This window comes from Hetaerina americana, unplaced genomic scaffold (genome assembly GCF_022747635.1).
Source record: "Hetaerina americana unplaced genomic scaffold, ioHetAmer1.1.p SCAF_9, whole genome shotgun sequence".
Taxonomy (NCBI): Eukaryota; Metazoa; Arthropoda; class Insecta; order Odonata; family Calopterygidae; genus Hetaerina; species Hetaerina americana.
Genome location: NW_027287538.1, coordinates 19,600,885 through 19,608,085, shown reverse-complemented (window position 1 = coordinate 19,608,085; position 7,201 = coordinate 19,600,885). Strand labels below are relative to the sequence as shown.

The 7,201-nt window shown below is 34.5% G+C and overlaps 1 non-coding gene across 1 annotated transcript; it reads right to left on the bottom strand.

Annotated features, from left to right (window-relative positions):
• Nucleotides 1–1,277: 1,277 nt before the first annotated feature.
• TRNAV-UAC (transfer RNA valine (anticodon UAC)) lies at nucleotides 1,278–1,350 on the bottom strand. The gene has a single exon. It is a non-coding gene; the product is annotated as a tRNA-Val (tRNA).
• Between the last annotated feature and the right edge of the window lie 5,851 nt (nucleotides 1,351–7,201).

Below are 7,201 nucleotides of genomic sequence, written 5' to 3'. Positions count from 1 at the left end.
GAATACAGAATACATTCATATGAATTCCAACATATTCCTTATCTAAGTAGATTCACCTCGCCTTCATCCAACCCTACTTCCTCGGGCTCATCCCCCCTCTCTCGAGCCAATTGCAACCAAAATAAAAATTCCCTACTCAGGTTCTCTTATATTTTAACACGAACACTATAGTCAGCAATAGAATACTCCTTACTATACCAGTCAACACTGCACATCAATCTACTTTACAAGTGAGCCGAAAAGTGCGTCGTATTCACATGGAAGGTGTTACAATATTAAATATTTAACAATATGAGCAATACAAAAATATTTATCCCACTCCCTAGAATTATATATCGACTAATACTACAAACGAAGACCCTGAAAGCAGTCAGCCAAAATGAGAGTGCTGGGAGAAACAATACCAGGATATGGAAAGGCAACAACGGAAAGGCGAAATTGAGCTATTCAGGAAGGTAAAATCGCTGTCAGAAGGGATAATAAAAGTACACACAATCAAAGACAAATCAGCAATGTTATTAATTGAACCGAGAGAGATTCAAGAAAGACGGAAATAATATATAAAGGAATTATATGATTGATACAGCCACTAAACTTAGGTATATAAAGCTTACTAAGCCCATAAACAGTTGATGGTAAGATAAAAAAATGGAATTTTAATCAAATAAGGTCGTGTGAGTGAACAGCAGTCCGAAGGAACTACTGAAAGGTTTAAAAAACGTGTGGGAATAAGAGTTTTTATGAACTGATTCGTAGTATTTACGTGGGAGGAATTTTGCCGGAAGATTTCGACAGATCACCGTCATGCCTTATCACAAAAAAGGGAAAGTATGAGGAGAGGGGATTGTTGGGAGAAATCATGGGGAGATAGGAAAGATGGATATAAAGAATATTGATTGGCAATGAGATGTTGAAGACAACGATAGAAGGGACAATGTTAGGCAAACAAGGAAGGGGCAGGAATAGTAAAGGCATGCTTGGACGGAATGAAGGGAGGAAGTATGTATGTGAAATTGAAGCAGTAATTTTGTAGCATCAGGTTGTGTTTCGTTAGAAGAGGCAAATGTATGTTACGTTGACCAGTCTGCAACTATTCAAAACGCTACGCGGTAGACTAGCCAATGAAATTAGTAGCTTTATACGCCGCATGTTGCAAAATATATATTATATTTGACGGTTTTGTGGAAAGAAATTTTTCCCTTGTAACATTAATCAATTTTAGGATATCATCAAAGGTGACAATATTGAAAAATCGCAGAGTGGAAAATGAAAAAAATTGTTTCCGCCCAGGATCGAACTGAGGACCTTCCGCGTGTAAAGCGGATGTGATAACCACTACACCACGGAAACAGTTACCTAATATATTTGCACATTAAGAATGTATGGAAGGAATTCAAGCGAGTTGTTTCCGTAGTTCGTGGTTTCCTACAATTATAATCCACACCCGTTGGGTGCTGCTGGACCTTCCGGAAACTTCACCCGAAATGATACCCGAGTGTCCTTGTCATCGTTTGGGCATTCTCTTGTCGAATTTACCATGTCTATTTTAGCAGTGCCTCAAGCACGATTACAAGAAAATTTGTTAACTATTTATTAACACGAACTTCCTACCTCATTTAATGGAATGAATTCCATTCGCAAAATTTCTTGGGAAAAATTGGAATTAAATTCAAATAAATTTTAAGAATGGTAAAACATATAATTAACAAAATACTCTTTTGTATTTTCTTCACTGTTTCCACAATTGGCTGTCATCATAAAGGCACAGCAATATCGTTGGGTGATTCGAGTTGATGCACGAGTAATTGCATGCCTTAAGGGTGGGTTATTACTTTTTTCCGATTTTGGGCATTCATTGCCCTGGGAACCAGTCGTTCGTCGAATCCCTTAGCTGATGAATTACGGCAACGCAAACATTCCATCGAGTTTATTATGCAGACACTAAGAAAACTCTCCATTGAAGTGATGCATGTTCATATATTCGAGCAGAAGCTTCTTTTGGAAATTTACACAATATGCATGATTGTAAATGCCTTACATATTTTTGAACAATTGACACGTTTTGAGATGACATGTACAAATGTCGATCAATTTTTTTGCGATAGCTGATTTTTTCTATGACCTTTTATATTTCAGGTAATAAGCAAATCGTTTTAAAACTGCAAAATTATTTGAAAATTTAATTTTCTATCCTACATTGGTAAAATTAACTTAATTATTGGAAATAATATATACGATAATACCCAGGTACATAAAAATTGCAATGGAATTCAATCTACAATATTAACAGTAATAAATAAAATCCTAAAATATCTATTACAAAAATTCAGTATATTTGTACGGGGTATGCTAAGATACTGGAACAGCATTAACGGAATGAAATGACGATTGAATAGTCACGTGTGCACCAACCGTAAATAAGGAATTTCAACCTCGAGTTAATGGGACAAAAAATGGTTAAAATCTTTAGCCCTGCCACAACATGCAGTCGCGCTCAATCATAGTGAATCAGCATGCAAATATCTTATGTGACGGTCTAGGTTGAGAGAAAATAGGAGAAAAATAATTGGAAAAGTATGACACTATTATAATTCCTTTTTGTACTAAAAATAAGCATATTTTTCTCGAATATGGAACAATTCCAAGAAATTAAGCCCCATTCCATTAACAAAATATTTATTTAGTAGCTGTGTCCATCCAAAAACCTACCTTAACTGGTAGATTACCTAATAATAATAATATTTATATATACAAGCACTAAATTGGCAAATATATCGTTGGGAGTTACAGATGATACACTGCGGTAGGGGTAAAAATATTCACGTCGAAATTAGTCTGGTTCACCCCCTGCCCCTCACCCTGGCGGTATCTTGCTGGGTACTAAGTATATGTATGATTTTTATTGATTTTATACTAAAATAATTTTAAGAGAGTACATATTTGAAATTAAAAATGTGTTTCCTCCCAGGATAGAGCTGTGGACCTTCGGAAACAATTAGTATGAGGAAGAGACATTTGTACAAAGGTATATCATTGAGTTTCCTTTGCATAATAAAAGACTTCATTAGACAATGTTAAGAAAAAATCAACTTTAATTTTGCACGAAGTACGAGGATATATATATAATATAAATTATAAGTATATATACATATTTACATACACACGTACACCTCTCCTGGGCATGGTTCCACACGTTTTCCCACAGTAATCTATTCGTGATCATGAGCATAAAAGGCACTCATGATGTGTCAATTTGAGAATTTCAGAGGCTTAATGACAAAAATTCTCTTAATGTCAGAAAAACGACGTGTTATACTCAAAATATTCATTAAGAGCATAGTAACCATTAAACAACGTGTAGTCATCGAAACAAGCACTTTGTTGTTGGATATTTTCAGAACCTTATTTCAGCCGAAAAATGGCCTATGAAACGAAATATTTTCTAGCAGATGTTTACTTCGTTTAAACTTATGAAATTTAGGCTCAATTAAAGGGATAGTGAAGAAAAATCGAGACTTGCTGCGCAATCAAGTATTTTGCTTCGAATATGCTAAATGATTTGATGGAGTTCACCTGTTATATAATGTTAGATTTTCATATAAATACTTCACTTATACGACAATTATCTGCATAAATTTAACGAATATGATAAGTCAAATTGCCGAAGTGCCAAGGACGAACAACAGTGTCATTGGTAATATGAGCAGACGGAGGTAAAGTTTTTGATACTTGAAAACTCCAATAGTTTCGTATCTAATATCAATAAGGCAGTTCATGTAAACTGAAAAATGAGTCAGGTTATTAAAACCCACTCTATTACATTAATTTATTGTAATGGATTTTTTCTAAATTTTCCGCTTATAATTACATTGAATCTCATACAATAAATAATAATAAAAGAATTATATTTTGGGTTTTTTGATTTTTTTACCCGGATTTACTCCTATAAATCCGTAGGTACATTAAATTTTGATGTAATAAAACAATTATGCTCGATCCTTTTAATTCTCGTTAAGTCTAAAATAATGACTTAGGGAGCAAAGGCATTCTCCACGCAAATTATACAATATTATTCTTCATTCTTATGTCGACCAAAGGTAGCGAACAACATTTTGTAAAATCAATTCATCAACGACTAATAAAACAGAAGAAACTTTTGTAGTGGTTTGAAATGATAATCAAATATTTGTGATAATGTCTTAAATATACGATACGTGCTTTAAAAGAAAAAAAATTGGCAGCAATTTTTTAAAAAAGTAATATGTCCTTAAGAAAAGTGATTGCTGCATTTGTCAAGCGGGAGACGATCTCTCGGTCGGGTAAGTGAGGAAATGCAAATATGGATATTCGTTCTTTCTCCGCTCGCCATTAAGAAAAGAGAAAGCTTTGCTGTTGGGGAGGGGGTGAGTTTAAAGAAAATTAGCAAGTGAAATAAGATGATACTATTTTCTTAATGATCATTCAAATCCGCACTAATACTATACGAGTATATGATATGTGCTGAGAGTCTAAAGGTAGGTTTTCTGACACAGAACGTACATTCCTACAGTTTTTAGCCTCGCCTTAAAAGACAAAACCATAGACATCACGCTACAATACTTTATATATATATATATATATATATATATATATATATATATATATATATATATATAACATATATATACATGCACACATACATACAAGGAAAGTTAGAGGAAAATATTACTAAAATATTAAATACTTATAACCATAGTTCATCAATATTTCCGTTGTCAAGGTAATGTTACACGCTGTTAACACATGTTCTTTTTTCAACAGGCATATCACAAGTATACCTTAAGTGATTAGATACGTACATTTGGTATTATTTCTTCGTTCACATATATGGTGTTTGGCTATTATGTTGCAACTGTATTATTATCCACATCGTACTACGACAGGAGAGATCATTGAAGTAAGATAACAGATATTAAGAGTAGAACAGTTACATTGAAGTAGACATCTTTACCAGGACCGAATAAGGGATCAGAAGAACACTGAACGAAAGATCTTGGGTATTCTTGGCGTGCCTGTTGAGTGAAATCCAAGCCAATCCAAAAATTTGCCAAGAGGCTATGGAGACACCGAATTAGTGCCTCCATAGCTCCTAACGTTTCGATATACAACTCGGTCATCGGAACGTAGGCAAATATGGAGACACTAACTGAGTGAAATCCCCGAGATGATTCGAATCACCAAAATAACATTATTCGACCGCGCTAGGGAGAGGGAAATTATTTTTTTTCATTCTAAGTAACCTAGCATGTTGCCGTTTTTTATATAAGCTTTAAATTATCGTTCTTCTTGACGCTAGAATCCCACGCATATTCATTAGTAATCAGCAGTTATGACTACATAATTTTTAATGGTGTGTACCTTGGTACTGAATCATCCCATGTCGCACACACCCTGGCGGTGGCTAGTTGAATACCTTATAGATGTATTGTGTGAGTAGATTTATGATGGAACCCTGAATTTTGATCACGACAGCTCATTTGTGGTCAATTTTACCGATGTACGGCATTCCTGAACTCATCCTAGTCGGTAATGGACTCAGATGCAGGTACAAAGATCGGCTGGTGTGTCAATTTTGTTACCCTTTTCTCCGTGGTTATTCCTAAGAACAAAGATAATATATTCACCAAAAAACCGAAAAAATCAGTAAGGCCCGGCCTCTATGAATAGATCAAGAGTTATATTACAATGAAACTGTTCGCTGAATTCCTATATCTACTAATCTTATCCATATTTCCCTCTTGGTCTGCTTTATTTTGCATTAATTTTATTATATTTTCAACGTAACCTCTTTTGAAGGTGCAGTAATTGGCTCACCATGAAGTTCTAACTCCTTAATACGGACGGAATGAATGTTTCAAAAATGTCTTAAAATGTTCCCCTCGTTGTCTTCTCTTGTCTTTCTTCTTTCTCATCAACGCAAGACAGTTTTTTTAAGTCAAAAAATAAATAATAAATACACGTAGTAGTATGTAACCATGACCCTCTGTGGTAAGAACTATCCATTCTTCACAATGGATGGGTATTGATACTGAAATCTACACTCAATACTGTTTAAAAGTGAAATCGAATGAATTGATTTCAATTTCAAATAATGAAAACAGGAAATAAGCACGATATTTATTTTTTCTGGGCGATTCTTTAATCCAACTATCGATCAGAGATGAGCAGGGGTGTTACGAAAGAGAGTACCGATTGATTACGGCGGAATCAACATTACTTGTCGAAAACGAAAAAAAAAATAAAAATGTAAAGGAGTAAAATTTGAAAATAGAATTGGATCTAGTACAAAATGGTTTATCTGAGACTTAAGCTCGCGTATCATATTGTTGCATCTACATTTCAGCAACTGAAGTAACTATCATGTAATACGACCTTAGGAGAAAAATTTGGTGAGAGTCCGTATTCTCGTCTCTTTTATTTGCTTTATTAATTTTCTAAATGGATGTGAGCTTCTCATTCTTGGCATTGCAATACCTTTTTCATCCAAACAATGAATTTCTAAAAAGAAGGCCTTGGTTTTTTTGGACTACGTGACCGGTCGTAGGTATGGAAAAAAATTCCAAAGATATGAACGCAATGCCTAAAACCTTTTTTTATGCGGAGTAGCAGACATGACGTAATCCACTTCTATAGCCTCCGAATATTCTTATTTAAAATTTAAAAAACTCCAAGTTGCTCATACTTTTTATATGCTTTCTAGACCAGCTACCTTAGCTGCTACAGGGAATGAATTATGATCCTAGGAGATTTGCAATTACATCGATAAAAGTTTAATGAATGCAGTTATTTCCTAGTGAATAGGTTCCAAAGAAAACAAACTCAAGCCATAATTCATTTAAAGTGTAACACTGCATGCATTTGAACTTTGATTGTAAATCCAGCGAATGGCCGTAGATTGGAGAATATTAAAATGTTGGCATAGTGAGTAATGACGGGAATGAGCTTGGCAGGGAGGAAGACTAAAAACAAAATTAAATATGACGAAATAAATGAGGAAGTTGCCAGGTAAAATTCATTGCAGTCAGAAAAATTTCCTTGAATAAATATTGACATGCTAGTAAGACTGTGATTGGTGGCAAAATGTTGGTAATTTGATTTTGAGGAAGGAAAAACGGGACCCTTGAACAAAGAGGCGGAAGGTACGTTCATGTACGAAAAGATG